Source organism: Mya arenaria, chromosome 6 (assembly GCF_026914265.1).
Source record: "Mya arenaria isolate MELC-2E11 chromosome 6, ASM2691426v1".
NCBI lineage: Eukaryota > Metazoa > Mollusca > Bivalvia > Myida > Myidae > Mya > Mya arenaria.
The window spans coordinates 43,384,317-43,401,723 of NC_069127.1; the positions used below are offsets into that span (position 1 = coordinate 43,384,317).

General features: G+C 35.4%; 1 protein-coding gene and 1 long non-coding RNA gene across 3 annotated transcripts in view; both read left to right on the top strand.

Moving 5' to 3' along the window:
• The first annotated feature begins 7,771 nt into the window (after nt 1–7,771).
• On the top strand, nt 7,772–11,668 carry LOC128238142 (uncharacterized). The gene is made up of 4 exons (XR_008261636.1): nt 7,772–7,987; nt 9,283–9,399; nt 9,710–9,824; nt 10,996–11,668. It is a non-coding gene; the product is annotated as an uncharacterized LOC128238142 (long non-coding RNA).
• Nucleotides 11,669–15,597: 3,929 nt separating this feature from the next.
• The window catches only part of LOC128238132 (uncharacterized), a 25,690-nt gene continuing 23,880 nt past the window's right edge, over nt 15,598–17,407 (top strand). The window contains exon 1 of one of the 2 annotated variants that reach the window (XM_052953707.1): nt 15,598–15,732. The gene's annotated coding sequence lies outside the window, so the exon portion shown is untranslated. The remainder of the gene's footprint in view (nt 15,733–17,407) is intronic. The other variant, XM_052953708.1, reaches the window with a different exon arrangement.

Sequence of the window (17,407 nt, forward strand, 5' to 3'; positions counted from 1 at the left end):
CCAATTCCATATAGCTTCACTGTCTAAACTTGGTCACCTTCTTGAAGGAATCGAATGCTTTTTCTGCTGAATGGTAAACCAAAATATACACAGGTGACAGGTGAACAAATTGAGATATGACAAATTCTGCAAAAAAAGAACCTAGGTTCTCAAGGTTACTCTCTTGACTCGTATAACAGTATCAACATGAGTTGTAAAACACCTCTTAAAATGTATGGTCAACGGTTTAACTTTCAATTGTACTTCCGGCAATACTTCCGTGAAATACTTCCTCGATAATATGACTGACATCCTATTTGAAGATGAATCTGATACAGACTAGAGCAGGATGTTGCTATATTACGAGCATATTGAAATCAATACACAGACATATATAACAAACATATATTTTGAGCGAAAAAACTTTTACTTTTGTCACTTACGCAATAATGTATTTTGGGAAAATATTTTTTACTGATAACAAGGTTATAACAGTGTATTTAATATCATTTCATGCAGTTTTCTGAGATTGGTGAGTACTAAAGATTTACTGTGATATTAGTAGAAATACCTTGTTGTCTGCACCTTAATTTAAAATTAGACTCGGTTTCCTTTATAAGAACAATTGTTTTCGACATTTATTTATCCTTTTTGGTGTATTAAAACATTTGTATTGTTTGTGGTAAATCATATTTGGAAGTAAGGGAACATCTTTAAAAGTATTACGAACATTAAATGAAGTTACTTCATTGATTGTAGAATGTTTCGTTTTTAATTTAACTATAATGTATAATTTTAAGAGCTTGTAGGAAATTTTCCATATAAAAAATGCAAAATTGATATGATGTATGAGCATTACAATTTGTCTCGTATATGACAAATAATGTTAACGAATGCCACATGGTCAACACACTATTTAAGAGGAACCCGGAATTGTAAAACAACATGTTTTAAAATATTAAGCAAAATGGGCATTTTTTATTTTGAGAAATCCCGTATTAACACTATTGAGATCTTAAAAGAACCCAACTATTTATGCACTCATTTGTGTTTCTTGTGTCATAGAATCAATGTGATATCTAACCGTCAAATATAAACAATTTTTATATTTTGTTTTATGACTTTGATATATTCAGATTTAAATCTGCTACATTTCTCAACCAGATTGATCGTGTCCCACCATCGGATGCGGAAAGAATTGAGGAACAGGAAAATTAAATAATTAAGCTCAACACGAATGTAAAGTTTGTTAGGGGCAATGGAACATAACGGCCAATGTAAATTCGAAAACTGCATACTCATTCTAAATTTCTGTGTTTTATTTATGGTAATAAAATACATATAATTAGCTAGATTTTAAAGTACATTTAGAAAGTAAGAGTGGCTCGTACTTTGTTTCCACTTGACTTGATATGGTTCCAATTACTGTTATTGACCAATGAAGGTGCTTTCACGAGCAGTTTATCCAAAAGATAACATCAGAATAACACATTCAGCCGTATACAATTGGCTACTGATAGCTGAACAAAAAAGGTTGAAGACTGATTGACTTTGAAAAATGAACATAATTATAAATGAAATGAAGATTTCGCCTGTGCCATGGACAGATGATACTTTGCACCGAAAACATGTGTTCTCAATTCATGTTATCTCATGTTATCAATATTCTCAACGAATGATATACACCATCTTTCTGCTTTTGAAATGCACATCAGTTTAACGGCGAAACACAATTTAATTCGCACTTCGCTATACCATTCGGGCATGTTTATCGAAAACATGGGGCTATAAGTCACTGGGGCCCGTTTCAATAATATATCTTAGCCGTTAGCCTTACGGTACTAAAGGATTGGCCACAATGCAAACGTCTTTTGATGGACCGAAATTTAAAATGTTTAAAGAAAGTTATGAGGGTCAAAATTTACAAGCTTAATTCATATATCCATTGCAACATGTGAAGCTTTAAGAAGGAGTTGAGCAATTTTTACGAATTTCAAAGAAGATTTTATCAGATTTCCAATCAAAAATCATTTCGTTTTTCCGGAAGTGTCTGATTACAAAATGAATATGGGTTTTTTCTATCAAAACTATCGGAATCAACAATTTCTTGAAGCTTTGTGGTGATTGCAGCTATTTAAAAAAAATGCATTTGTGTAACCAGGAAACGAATGCCATCCACTATTTCCCATTATTTTTAAATGTCTTTTTTATTTGAAAATATATCATCAAGAACTCTCAATACATTGTTGATAAGGTAGTCTGCGGCATTTTGACACAAAACAAAGTTATAATGTCGACAGACTTTTCTGAACTAATGTGAATGCTTTTTTATCCAAAATCTGATAAAATCTTCTTTTGTAAAGTTTCTTCAACTCCTTACTTATCCGAAACATGTCACTAAGAATGTATCTCTTACTCCCCAAAAAGATCGTTCCTCAAAACGAAATAAAACATGAACTTTTCAAACGTTTTAATTTTTGACCTTCCACTCCCACTTTTGCACTTTTGAAGGTCCTTGAAGCGACTATTTTATGGTTTGTAAAAAGCAGTGTAATAATAAAACAAAGTGTGGCAAATTATTAAAAATGTTAAACCTAGATACTGACGAATGGAACCCTTCAACAAATGTTGATATATTCTCAAATGTTATGTTTGAAATCCACCATTTCGAAAAGCGTTAGTAACGCGATTCAGCAAAAGGCTGCAACGTGATTAGTTGACTGACATTAACACGTGATGCTACCAATATATTCATTAAAGGTTTAAATATCTGTCAGCTTCCTTGCAGGCGAATGTAAATAGTACCAGTTGTCTATTTGTTTCTGGACTGTACCGACATTGGTTTGCTCCCCATTACAGCAAGTTGTTTTTTATATTTTAGTGTTGATTCGGTAATTTAGGTATAAAAAAGTAAACTAATTAAACAATATGGTGTTTTGATATGCATTACCGGGAAAACTTATTATGGTGCCAAAACCTAAGTGAGTCCTTTAAAGAGTGCTCGGGGATACTCCGGAAAGTAACCAGCAAAATCTAAACGATAAATCTTTTAATGGTGTTTTTGTTAAAAACGCAGTTTACGCCAACAACGGGTTAACGCTTGGAAAAGTACGTTCTTTAGCCTTGCAATCTATATTGAAACATTCCCAGACGACTAACAGCAACGGAATTTAATTGGTTTTAATTATTTTTTACACAGATTTGGAAATTTAATGTCATTTGAAGGGATATAAAATACTTAATATGAATTTGAAACTTTTGTTTTTTATTCAAATGTCGGACACATTATTCATTATAAATGTATCAATTCTTGAAATTGGATTCTCCTTTGTATTGTTAATGTTGTAAAAACACCAAGCTTGGAATCAAGATAGTTTAAAAAAGTCGCTAGGAAGGAAAAATATTTCCGCGTTTCGGTGGGTTTTGATATTTGAGTTTGAGTTAGACTCAACCATTGACACCCTTAGCTGACTGAGCGCTTTGGCGATATATCAAGGTATCCATTACCAGCTTTACCATCAAGTATTGCCTTTTGATTGCCGAGCTATTTGAGGTCTTGTGTGAGACAAAGTCGGAGATAAAATATCCATGACCCGAAGGTGACACCCGCTTACGTTAATTTGTTATTGGTTTGGGGTTACACGGGTCAAAATCAAGATCATTGTTATTCAATAAGACATACATCCAGTTAATAACCCTTGTAAGTAGTTAGATATTGCAATCTAGTATGGTATGTGAAGATTGCATAGATACAAAACATGATAGTGCTTTTTGATGTCACTCGTACCAATGGTAAAATCAACACAAGAAATTAACCATTAAGTATATTCTGGACACTGAAACTTGATAGGCTTTGTTGCTTGCATGTTTCTTATCAACGTATCCGAAAACTCGAAGACACTAATAAGCCCCAAACAATGCAAATATGAGAAAGTTGACAAGTCTTAGACCGTGAAATCAAACTACTATGCTGTGGGTATACGCACTCAAGACAAGCAGATCCACATATATGGCCATGCTTGAAATCCTTACCTTGCCAACGGGCAAAGATAAAACAGTACCGTATGTAAAAATAAATAAAACAAATACATTATAGAACGGAGGCCCTTCAGGGCCAACGTTCATAGTAGGCATATGAGATCCTTACTACAAATAGCATATACGGTAAAGCGGTCAAATAGTACGCTCTGTCAATACCTGAATACACATGACATTTTAGATTTTCAAAAACATCTAAAATGATGTATAGTAATGTATATTATACTGGTACATTTTTCCATATTTTTGAAAATGCAGCTAAAAAGTTCAGAAAATAACGACTATGTATACATACGCAACCGCTAAGAAACGACGAAAAACTATGAGTATTGTTTCATTGTAAATCGGTAAGAAGTAGTAACCACATGTATACATTGATGCTAAACAATTCTAAAATTCATAAAAAGAGAATAGACATGTTAACAATATTTAAATAAGAAATAAATTTACGAAGTGAATGTTTTTGAAGACATATATCGATCAGGCATATTAAATAGATTATTGCGCCGGTAATGAGCACTCAATATATTAATGTCGTCGCCATTTTATAAGCACCTTACCGGAGTATGTGCGACTTTTACAACTTCTTAAACATAAGCCCGAGTGATTGTGTATTGTAAGTATTTGATCGTAACTCAAGAAATGTTTAACGTTTAAAACGGTTTTGTTAGCATGATTTACTTTTGGACTGTCTTGGTTAATCATAAGGTATTGATGGTTCCTTGTGCAAGTACCTGTTGTTTACGTTTGTGACCTACATAGAACGGCCTAAAAAATGACCCTCCATGTTTATTTCAATCTGTATCTGGAATGAAATGATGCAATTCTACTAGGTCACAGTGACCTTGAATATGAAAATTTGTTGGGAGTGATAACTCGACAATGCCTGCACTCATGGTCCTCAAACTTGACTTGTGTTGTGTCTGACCTGTGTATATGACCCCTTATGATTTTAGAAAAAGCTTGTTTGTGTGAAAACTTGACAATTCATTCACCCATGGCCCTCAAACTTGACATTCAGGTTTTGGGTGACCTGCTGATGATTCATATGGATTTTGAGGTCATAGAGTCATAGGTGAATGTTCATAATCTTAAAACTGCCTTAACAGCATCCAATGACAGTGACAAATCAGCTGTCACTTCGGTCCATGGATATTTCATTTAATTGTCCATATAATCCTGACAATATGGCGCTCAGGGAAAGCATAGTGTGTGACAAACGTCTCTTGTTTTATGTTCATATTTTTTCCTCCTTTTAACAAAAGTGCTAGCAGCTATTGCTTATATCATGTGTGCACTTTCAATATATATTATTGACTGGTTAATTATGCTTACATATGTATTTTTGTTAATCTAATTGCTGTTTTAGAACTCATCATGCTTAATAACTTATGTGTGCATTTTTTACCTGTTGCTGCTTTAAAGTGATACTTGATTGAAAAGTCATTCATTTATACATGTCTTTTTAGTATATATGTTGATAATGTTTATACATAATACATGTGCATTTACACGTGTGTTTATTGCCAACCTTATCAAAACATGCATAGTTTGCTCACATATATATTTACAAAACAGCCATTTACTGAATTTATAACTACTTTGCATTGATTTTGATATGTTAATGAAACTTAGTACTACTTGTTGGTTCAAAACGCTTTTCATTTGCTATGGTGTAGATTTATGTGTTCTGTTTGCACACAGATGTCATTTTCGAATCAGTTTTTCAACATTGACATTATATTTATTTGCATTGTGAAACTTTTCAGTTGACAACAATACTAACATCTTTTAGAATATGCAGTGAAATATGCAATGACATACATTTCATATCGACTCGTGTATCTATATTTCCCTTCCAACTACTTCGAAATAACTTCCAAATCCTAAAATATTCTACAAACATTACTTTCATCTTGATGTACGTTCTATGTGTATATATTTTGGCTGATAAAATTAAAGCCCGTCAACTTTTACGTCTGTTTGCTGTGAAACATATGAATCCCGCCTCTCAACTTTGCAAATATGTTCCTATCAATTGGTTCCTGAAATTTCTGTCAACATTTAAGAAAATGCTCGGCCAGTTCATTAGTAACATATGGACTTACTCTCGGGGGCCACCGTTCATCAGCGCTTTCAGCGCTTTGATGTGTAACATCGTTTCCGCAACTTATCTTCAGATCTACCTTTGACTTGTTAAAATAATTAATGCGCCGATGTTACAAAATGGGACGTTTGGTGTTATGCGGTTTAAAATAGTGCGAAGAATCGTCAATTAATGTTGGTGAGGAACCGAGAGGGATAGATCCTTAAAGATAATTACGCTGGAAATGGAAATGTGCAGACTAAACTCCCCTGCCTGACTTTACCTACTAGAAATAAACAAAACGTCCTCAGCTAATGTAGGGTTGCACTTAATTATTTATACACTAGCAATTAACTTGCGAGATGGGAGCAATGTTCATATATCTTAGTATATATAGGTTTATCAGTTACTATTATCAGTTGAACTAACTAATTGTATTAAAACTCATCAATTAATATAACTTGTTCGTTGGTGATGACAGGAGCTTATCGGTAACAGTTGGGGGCCACTCAAAAGTTATTTTGATTCGATTTTATTGCATACATTTGAACAGAATTGTAAAAAAAGTGAAATAACTTTTGTCGCACCTACAACCTTTCAAAGCTTTCAGCGCTTTTATAGTATTGGTATTGATGTTAATTCATTTTCTGAATCAAATAAGAGATTTATTAAACCACGTTATATTTGACTTAGTTTGACATAATGTATTCTAGGTTAATATTTCGGGGCGGGGTGGGATCGCACTCAAGGGGCGCAACCTTGGCGCACACCCTCAAAACAAGCTTTAAACATGGTTGGTCGGTTTAGTTTGTCCATTCCCCCTCTTGATCTACTTATTGTTTTCAAATGCTTGTAAGCACTGTTTATGCGTAATTCCCCTCTTTCTTGATCGGAAAGTTGGTTTAAGTTAAATATGATGTAGAGATTGCATATATATCGTTATAGGTTAATAACTATTTGATTGAGTCTAATGTTCGCTTTACTTGTATAACCTGGCAAGGCCAGTCGGAGCAATTTTAAAATATATCGCATTTTTGGAATGATGAATCTTAAAAAATATGGCTAGATCTATTTTAAATATTATCTACATGCTACTCAAAACAATATATCTACGGTATACACGAAATAAACCTTAAACATTAGAGATAACATTATTTCAAACCCGTTTATTTTCCTTTTAAAATATTGCATGATTTAAACATTAGATTTGGACACCGGATTACGCATTGTGTTTTCTGTTTCCGTTTTTGAACGGGGGCCCTTCAGGGCCACGTTCATATTAGGCACATCAGATCGTTACTCCAAATGATTACACGGTGATTCGGTCGAAATAATGCGCTCATTGAATGCGCTCATTGTGCGTGGCATGACAGTTATTGAAATTGCTTCATTATTTGCACTGTATACATATTGTTCTTTGTGCAAATATCTGTGTTTTACCTGCGTTGTTTATGTCTGTGCGTGACCTACATTAATTGAGAGGCCTAAATCATGAACCTGCGTGTTTAATCTATTATTTAATTTGTTTAGATTACGATGTGAATTTGTGTAGTTCCTCTAGCTTATTTTGATGACGTATATTATGCTTTTCGTTAATTTATGCATTCGTGCCGTTCGTGGCTCACACAGCTTCGTGACCTTAGGTGACCTACTACGTAGTTACGAATATTATTTTTTCACGGAAGGCGACCAAATGCTGGTACCGGTTTTATACACCCTAAAAACACATATATCAACAATTGCGGAGAACCATGTGGCAATTTATAGTTAATTAGATGATGAAATATTCTGGGATCCAGTCAGAGTTCATTGAAAACGTGGATTTTCTAAAAGAAAAACGAAAGTGATAATTTGATTAAACGTTTTTTTCATGTTTTAAGGCAAGTACAAAGGATTATTTGGTTTGTTTTTAAGTATGGGAGGGGTCTCTTATAGTTTTTTTTATCACTTTTGATACGAAAACAACTGGACTATAAACGTTCTTAAACCATTTATAGACTTCGCCAAAATGTAAACAAAAATCCAAAATGGCTTCCGCGAAGTGAAACTACAGTTTTCACTTAGTCAGATGTTTGATGATTAATGCATGAAGCAGTTGCTGACAGCTTCCAAATGCAAATACACCTTGTGTATATAGGTGTAAACATTAAGGATGAATACATTTTATGTCTATTCTTTAAATATTTGTAAAAAAAAACCATGTTTTTTCACAAATTTTGTGTTCGTCCCCAGTTTCGTACCGTTTCGTTCTCAAATATGTTTACGGTATGTAATAAAGACGTGTTTATATAAAATAAAGCCTGAGAAAAATGCCAGATTTAGGTTACATCAGTAGTTTTCTAACTGAAATATGATATTGGGTTCATCTTCAAGTGTTGGCTTCATCACACCTGTCATGAGCAGCTTTTGGTCGTGGTGGAACACTTAAAAGTTGAACCCATCAATTTTAACTGATATGCCAGAGATGTGTTAATTGAGTATGTTGCCGAGCTGCCCACCTGGCCGAGCTGTACTTTGTGTATGCCAACATGCCCACATGTAATTTGTTAGTACTTCAAGGTCATATAATGGAAAATTGTATCCAAACTGAAGTATAAAGTGAGTAAGTTTGGGTCATATAAGCCCATTGATACTGTTTGTTCCATTACTAAATGAATTCTTATCATGTTGTTTGTCGATCATTTCTTTTGTGGCTTTGATAATAATATTAATTTTAATGAAACTGCTGACTTGTATTAGTCTTTGGTCTGTATTGTGCATCTATTCGCACATTTTGTTTGCTCTTTTAAGCAAACATGACATTAATTTTAAATTATATAAGCAATTAAACAAAACTTACTGCACATTTGATGCAGAATGATGTTTTATTTAATGTGCATATGATTTTCAGCTTATGGACAAGAAAACATCTACTTAAACAATCACAGCAACACAATCAGATCCCTATTTTAAAGAAATAATGCCACCTTTCATTAATTCATTAGTTCATTCTATCAATCATTCATATATATTCATTTATTTATGCAGTTTATATATTGAAACATTTCTCAAGGCAAAAGAAATAAAAAGTGAGCCACTTCATAAAGAGTAGAGCCTTTTCCATTCATGCATTAAAAAATCAACCTTAACACATTATTAATGTCTTAAAACCCTAATGTATTGTTTATTTCAATAGCCAGCCTGGTTGATGTAGCCACAGGGGAATTTTCAAGGACGAGAACCAGTGCTGGTAAAAATGTGGTCTCATGTGGTTTTCCATACTGGCTCTCAGAAAAGATTTCAGAGAAAGGAATACTGTAAGTAAGAAGAAAATCTAAGCATGTCTGATTTTAATGCTTTCAAAATGCATCTGGGTACTCATTAAGATGAGATTAACCTTTGAATTGTTAAAAACTGATAGCAAAATGTCCAAAAGACTATATATTTCATAAAATTTGTCCTGAAAATCTTTCAATTCATGAGCTTTTCTTCATATTTATCACATTTATGACCACATAAAAGGTTGTGTATGCCTCAAATGAGTGTTTACATGCCTTTTTCAAACTTTAACAGTATTGGAAGATAGTTCTATAAGTGTAAAATATTGCTTTTGTGTCTTGCTTGCAGATCATGATGTGCTGATAAGCTCCAGTTAGCTGCGCCTTTTTCCTCCCACCGGTAGTCCTGCAATCTTAATCCAGGAGATGCAGCTCTGAATCCAATATTTCAGAAGAATGAATATGTAAGTCAACTCTGTAGTACTTGTTTGTGTGTAAATGATCAAAAGAGTGAGATTTATAGCAAATCAGGTGTAAACAAGCAACTTATAGACATTGGTGAAGTGCTGTACTCTGATTTTAATGCCAAATCTAACCTTCAAAACAGATACTTAAAGTAAAAAAAAATGGGCATATTAATGCTATCTCTGCATTTTCTACATCATGTAGCCACCTCATACATGAAAACACAAGCAGTTGTCATGAATCTTTCATTTTTTTGTGGGTTTTTTTGCCATTTCTTTTGTTGCGCCATTTGTCCCTGAAGCAAACAATTTGGCATATAGTGGTGTTTAGACTGTCTATAAACACACTAAATATCACTTAATTTCTTTTGTTAAACTGAACAGTTCTGTTACCTTTGTATATAAGTGGATAAGAAAAGCAAAATTTTGACAAGTTGAAGCATTTCACTATGTCATTTTTAGCTCTACTGGCCAAAGGCCAGAAGAGCTTGTGCGATGGTAATTTGTACGTAGTATGTTCGTCCGTGCGTTTTTTAACAATCCAGCCAGATCCGCCCAGGCATGCCTAGATTATGTCTTGATAGTATAAAAAATCAGTTTGTCAGTATTTAAAACAATTGCTCGTTAACACGATACATCCTTCAGTTTTGATCTCGATGAAACTTGTACAGTATCTACATATCCATAAGAGCTCGGTTCCTTTTGAAAACCAGCCAGATCCACCCAGCCAGTAGAGCATACGCTCTTTTGGGCCTCTTGTTTAAAACTCTAAGTACAAAAGAAGTGCAAAAACCTTATTTTGCTTAGAAAAAAACTTATAAAGAGTAGGCAGGTCATTTTTGTGGTGCTGTTCTATAGACACCATTGAAAGCTACAAGGAAAAAAACTTAACTTGGTCAAATTATTCCAATGCATACGGAAATAATGGCTCTTCAAAGGTTTGCAGCTTACCATTTGAGGAAAATGGCTGTTTCTGCTTTTTATGAAAATACCACAGGTGCTAATATTTGTCTCAATCATTTATTGTTTAATATATCATTTCCAAACTTTCAGTATGTGTTGCATATAGCCTGCAGATGAACTATATGAGTTTTGATATATATGAGGTATGTTCCCCTCTCTATCATGCAATGAATATTAATGACTATGTATGTGGTACATGTACTTTCAGAAAACTGAAGCCTTCAGGAAGTCAACGCCACAATGGTATTGATTTACTCAGCTCTGATGTACTCAGCTGTGATGTTACATGCCTTCAAGCCACTATCCGAAGAACGTTCTAAATGGACCATTGCCCTGTTGCCATGGAAATCATTATGAGGAGGAGCACTCAAACTGTCAATTGTTTTGAATACGAGATGTACCATGAACTGACCATAAACTTTTCGGATGCTCTGTTTATTTCATCAGCCAATTTCGATGTAAATTTTACTGAATAATGACAAACAGTCTTACTCATAAGCATCTCTTACTCATTCGTATTCCACAAATAAACATGCTCTCAATTACCCTGTGCCATATATCATAATATTGCAATGACCACATTTTATTGTACCAGTTGTTGCTTTATACTGAAACTTTTATTTAAAATGGTGCATTAACACTGATAACACATAAATGTTTCATTCATACATATGTACATGTTCTTTCAGTGTATATTGTTGATAATGTTAATACATATTTCATGTACATTTACACATGTGTTTATTGCCAACCTCATCAAAACATGTATAGTTTGCTCACATACATATTTACAACACAGACATTTACTGAATGTATTACTACTTTACGTTAATTTTGATATGTAAATAAAACATTGTACTACTCGTTTGTACAAAACACTTCTCATTTGCTATGTTGTTTTTTCCATGTTCTGTCTGCATACAGATGGTATTTTCATATCAATTTTTAGCTCGACTATTCGTAGAATATGGAGAGCTATACTACTCACCCAAGTGTCGGCGTCGGCGTCACACCTTGGTTAAGGATTTGCGTGCAAGTACACATAGGTTAATATCTCAGTTACTTCTTGAGGTATCGCATTGAGACTTGATGCAATGGTACTCAACCATCCAACCTACTTAATTAACCAAGTTAGATAACTCTACTTTTTTATTTAATGCAAATTATAGGCTTTTATTATTTGACTTAAAAATTCTGGTTAAGGTTTTGCGTGCAAGCACACATAGGTTAATATCTCATTAAGTACTTGAGGTATTGCATTGCGACTTGATACAATGGTACTCAACAATCCAACCTACTGAATTAACAAAGTTAGATAACTGTAGTTTGCATTTAATCCAAATAATAGGACTTTATTATTTGACTAAGAAATTCTGGCTAAGGTTTTGCGTGTAAGCACACATAGGTTAATATCTCAGCAGCTACTTGATGTATTGCATTGAGACATGATACAAGGTACTCAACCATCCAACCTAATTAATTAGCCAAGTAAGATAACTTGACTTTGCATTTAATGCAAATGATAGGCCTTTATTATTCGACTTAGATATTCTGATTAAGGTTTTGTGTGCAAGCACGCATTATATAAATATCAAAGCAACTACTTGATGTATTGCATTGAGACTCATACAATTGTACTCAACCATCAAACTTCCCCATGTAAGATAGCTCTAGTTTCATTTAATGCAAATAGTTGCCCTTTATTATTCGACATAGAAATTCTGGTTAATGTTTTGCGTGTAAGCACACATAGGTAAATTTCTCAGCAACTACTCGATGTATAGCTTTGAGACTTTATAGAATGGTATTCAACCACTCATTCTCATTGAATAACCAAGATATATAACTGTATTTTGCAAATAATTGCCCTTTATTATTAGACTTAAACATTCTGGTTGAAATTTCCCATGTTACCACATTTATGTTAATATCTCACCACATGAATTGCATTGAAATCTTATCTAACAGTGATCCATGCATGTTTGGCCAAAACTTTTCAATCCTTACACTGAAAAGCGGCGGAATAGTCGAGCCAGCTGTCTCTGTGCCAGCTCTTGTTCAAAATTAACGTGATGTTCATTTACATTGTGAAACTTATCCCTTGGGAACAATATTAACATCTTTTAGCATACATGCCTGGATGAGTTTTAAAAAATGACCATATTATTCATACTTACTGCATGAAAATATACAATGACATACAAATTGTATCAACTTGTGTATCTGTATTTCCCTTTCAACTACTTCGAAATAACAAACGTCCCAACCCTAAAATGTTCAAACATATTCTACATACATTAATTTTATCTTACAGTGTATATATATGTTCTATATGTATATATCACGCCTAATAATATTGAAGCCTGTCAACTCGTACGTTGTTGTGAAACATATGAACCCCACCTTTCAACTTCCCTGTGTGTTCCTATCAATTCGTTTCTGAAATTCCTGTCATTATTTGAATAAATTGCTCACTCTCTCGGGGCCACCGTTCCTCGGCGCTTTCAGCGCTTTGATGAATAAATGCCTGTAGTGCGTATGCGCCGATGCAATACTACGCAAATGATTAAGGGCAACATTATTTGCCATCGAATTGAAATGCCTTTGATCAGAGAGTTAATGTTATTTTTCGCTCAAATTATCTTTAAGGGTAAAAGAAATAACACGTTCGTTGATATGTGGGTCTTGTGTCATACGGACTTGATAATTCAACTTAGCGATTGCTTTTAACGCAAAAAAAAAGACATATGTAAACGTCTCTGTTTACATATCTAGTATAAAACTGAACACACTGATTGGATATCCTATGTAGATGAATGCATTTTATTTGATATTGCAGTTTAAAATTACCAATAAAAGAACTTACTTCTAAAAGGTTCTTTGATTTCTGAAAACATACCCTTCGTTCTTGAACGTGCACGTTGCAACGCACCAAATCATTGGATAGTAATACTTCCCTTCGTAAGACCAGACGAATGCTTTCCTTCGTAAGACCAGACGAATACTTCCCTTCATTAGACCAGATGAAGACTTCCCTTCGTTAGACCAGACGTATACTTCCCTTCGTTTGACCAGATGTATACTTCCCTTCGTTTCACCAGACGTATTCTTCCCTTCGTTAGACCAGACGAATACTTCCCTTCGTTAGACCAGACGTATACTGCCCTTCGTTAGACCAGACGAATGCTTCCCTTCGTTAGACCAGACATGTACTTCCCTTCGTTAGACCTGACGAATGCCTCCCTTCGTTAGACCAGACGTATACTTCCCTTCGTTTGACCAGACGTATACTTCCCTTCGTTTCACCAAACGAATGCTTCCCTTCGTTAGACCAGACGTATACTTCCCTTCGTTAGACCAGACGAATACCTCCCTTCGTTAGACCAGACAAAAACATCCCTTCGTTAGACCAGACGTATACTTCCCTTCGTTAGACCAGACGTATACTTCCCTTCGTTTGACCAGACGTATACTTGCCTTCGTTAGACCAGACGATTACTTCCCTTCATTAGACCAGACAAATACTTCCCTTCGTTTGACCAGACGAATGCTTTCCTTCGTTAGACCAGACGTATACTTCCCTTAGTTAGTCCAGACGTATACTTCCCTTCGTTAGACCAGAAGTAAATTTTCCTTTGTAAGACCAGACGTATACTGCCCTTCGTTAGACCAGATGAATACTTCCCTTCGTTAGACCAGACGAATACTGCATTTCGTTAGACCAGACGAATACTGCCCTTCGTTAGACCTGACGAATACTTCCCATCGTTACACCAGACGAATACTGACCTTCGTAAGACCAGACGAATACTTCCCTTCGTTAGACCAGACGAATACTTCCTTTCGTTAGACCAGACGAATACTTCCCTTCGTTAGACCAGTCGTATACTTCCCTTCGTTTGACCAGACGTATACTTCCCTTCGTTAGACCAGACGAATACTTCCCTTCGTTAGACCAGGCAAATACTTCCCTTCGTTTGACCAGACGAATGCTTTCCTTCGTTAGACCAGACAAATACTTCCCTTCGTTAGACCAGACGAATACTGCCCTTCGTTTGACCAGACGAATGCTTTCCTTCGTTAGACCAGACAAATACTTCCCTTCGTTAGACCAGACGAATGCCTCCCTTTGTTAGACCAGACGTATACTTCCCTTCGTTAGACCAGACGTATACTTCCCTTAGTTAGACCAGACGTATACTTCCCTTCGTTAGACCAGAAGTAAATTTTCCTTTTTAAGACCAGACATATACTGCCCTTCGTTAGACCAGATGAATACTTCACTTCGTTAGACCAGACGAATACTGCATTTCATTAGACCAGACGAATACTGCCCTTCGTTAGACCAGACGAATACTTCCCATCGTTACACCAGACGAATACTGCCCTTCGTAAGACCAGACGAATACTTCCCTTCGTTAGACCAGACGAATATATTCCCTTCGTTAGACCAGACGAATACTTCCCTTCGTTAGACCAGACGTATACTTCCCTTCGTTAGACCAGACGAATACTTCCCTTCGTTAGACCAGACGAATACTTCCCTTCGTTAGACCAGACGAATACTTCCCTTCGTTAGACCAGACGAATACTTCCCTTCGTTAGACCAGACGAATACTGAGATGTTTCATATTTGAATATGGATTAAGCACAAGCTAGCTAGATCAAAAGTTAGTTAACGATTTAACACTCAAAACGCTTTATTATAAGTATACCCATGTTGAGTTAAACATATTCAAAATGATTTTCTTCATAAATATATAGAGGTAAACTTCCTTGTTTAAATAGCTAAAGTACGGTTTCAATGACAGTCATAACATAGTTGTAAACGAATTTCAACCATTAAATTATGTGTATTTTTGTCCTTGATTCAATTTCGAATGGATTTGAATTAGCAATGGAATATTATGTGTTTAAACCTTGACATCTTTTTTATGTTTTACAGGTAAGTAATGTTATTTTGAGACATTTAAATGACTCGCTCATGGTTTGTAAAATGCACTTCTTTCTTTTGACAAATATAAAGGAGTGTTAAAACAAAACTACCAAAAGCTGAAAGCCTTCAGCGAATACTACAATTAACATTAGCGTTTTTAACGCGATTGAAAATTAATTACGGCTGTAGTGTTGCGTGATTGGTTCATTGACATTATCACGTGATGTTATCAATGGATCATTAACAGGTCAACATATCCACCAGTTATTTGAAGCCCCGGTGGCCGTCTGGACTAGCCGGCTGATTACTATTTTTTCTTGACTTTACCGGCGTGGGTTCGAACCCCACTAAAACCAGATCGTATATTTTTGGAACAAATGGCATTGATATTGGTATTATAATATTTTTACAATTTGGTTTGTTTTGATAAAAGGGTAACATTACAGCAAAAGGTTCGTTTGCCACAAATACTAATGTTGTAAATTGGTATGATTAAATATTTATGTTGTAAAATTATATTGTATTGAAATTAGTTTTTTGTCATGAATAATTGTACATATGAGCACGTCTCTGAGTAGATCAGGCCAGAATGATTTGTTGAATTTCCCTTGGATGATTTTGCTAACCCAAGGCACTGAAAATCATAAACATAAGCACGGGAAATGTGTGTGGCTTACGAAATGGATTTTAAGCAAATGTGGACTAAACAAGATATGGGAAAGCCAAAACTTTGTAAATGAATATCATTAAAACATATATGCCAATGGCATGATGATAGACCAATGCTCCGGATAAAAATGGCCAATAACCATTGTCATCATGAGTGACCAATTCTCCTAGTAAAAATGGATCCAAGCCCAATGTTATGATGATAGAGCAAATATTCCTACACAATTCGACCAATGCAAGTACAGTGGGTAAACGAACCTGAGAGACAAACGCTCCTTTTAGAAGGGGACCAATGCAAGTACAGTGGGTAAACGAACCTGAGAGACAAACGCTCAATGCAAGTACAGTGGGTAAACGAACCTGAGAGATAAACGCTCCTTATAGAGGGGGACCAATGCAAGTACAGTGGGTAAACGAACCTGAGAGACAAACGCTCCTTATAGAAGGGGACCAATGCAAGTACCGTAGGTAAACGAACCTGAGAGACAAACGCTCCTTATAGAAGGGGACCAATGCAAGTACAGTGGATAAACGAACCTGAGAGACAAACGCTCCTTATAGAAGGGGACCAATGCAAGTACAGTGGGTAAACGAACCTTAGCGACAAACGCTCCTTATAGAAGGGGACCAATGCAAGTACAGTGGGTAAACGAACCTGAGAGATAAACGCTCCTTATAGAAGGGGACCAATGCAAGTACAGTGGGTAAACGAACCTGAGAGATAAACGCTCCTTATAGAGGGGGACCAATGCAAGTACAGTGGGTAAACGAACCTGAGAGACAAACGCTCCTTATAGAAGGGGACCAATGCAAGTACAGTGGGTAAACGAACCTGAGAGACAAACGCTCCTTATAGAAGGGGACCAATGCAAGTACAGTGGGTAAACGAACCAATGCAAGTACAGTGGGTAAACGAACCTGAGAGACAAACGCTCCTTATAGAAGGGGACCAGTGCAAGTACAGTGGGTAAACGAACCTGAGAGACAAACGCTCCTTATAGAAGGGGACCAATGC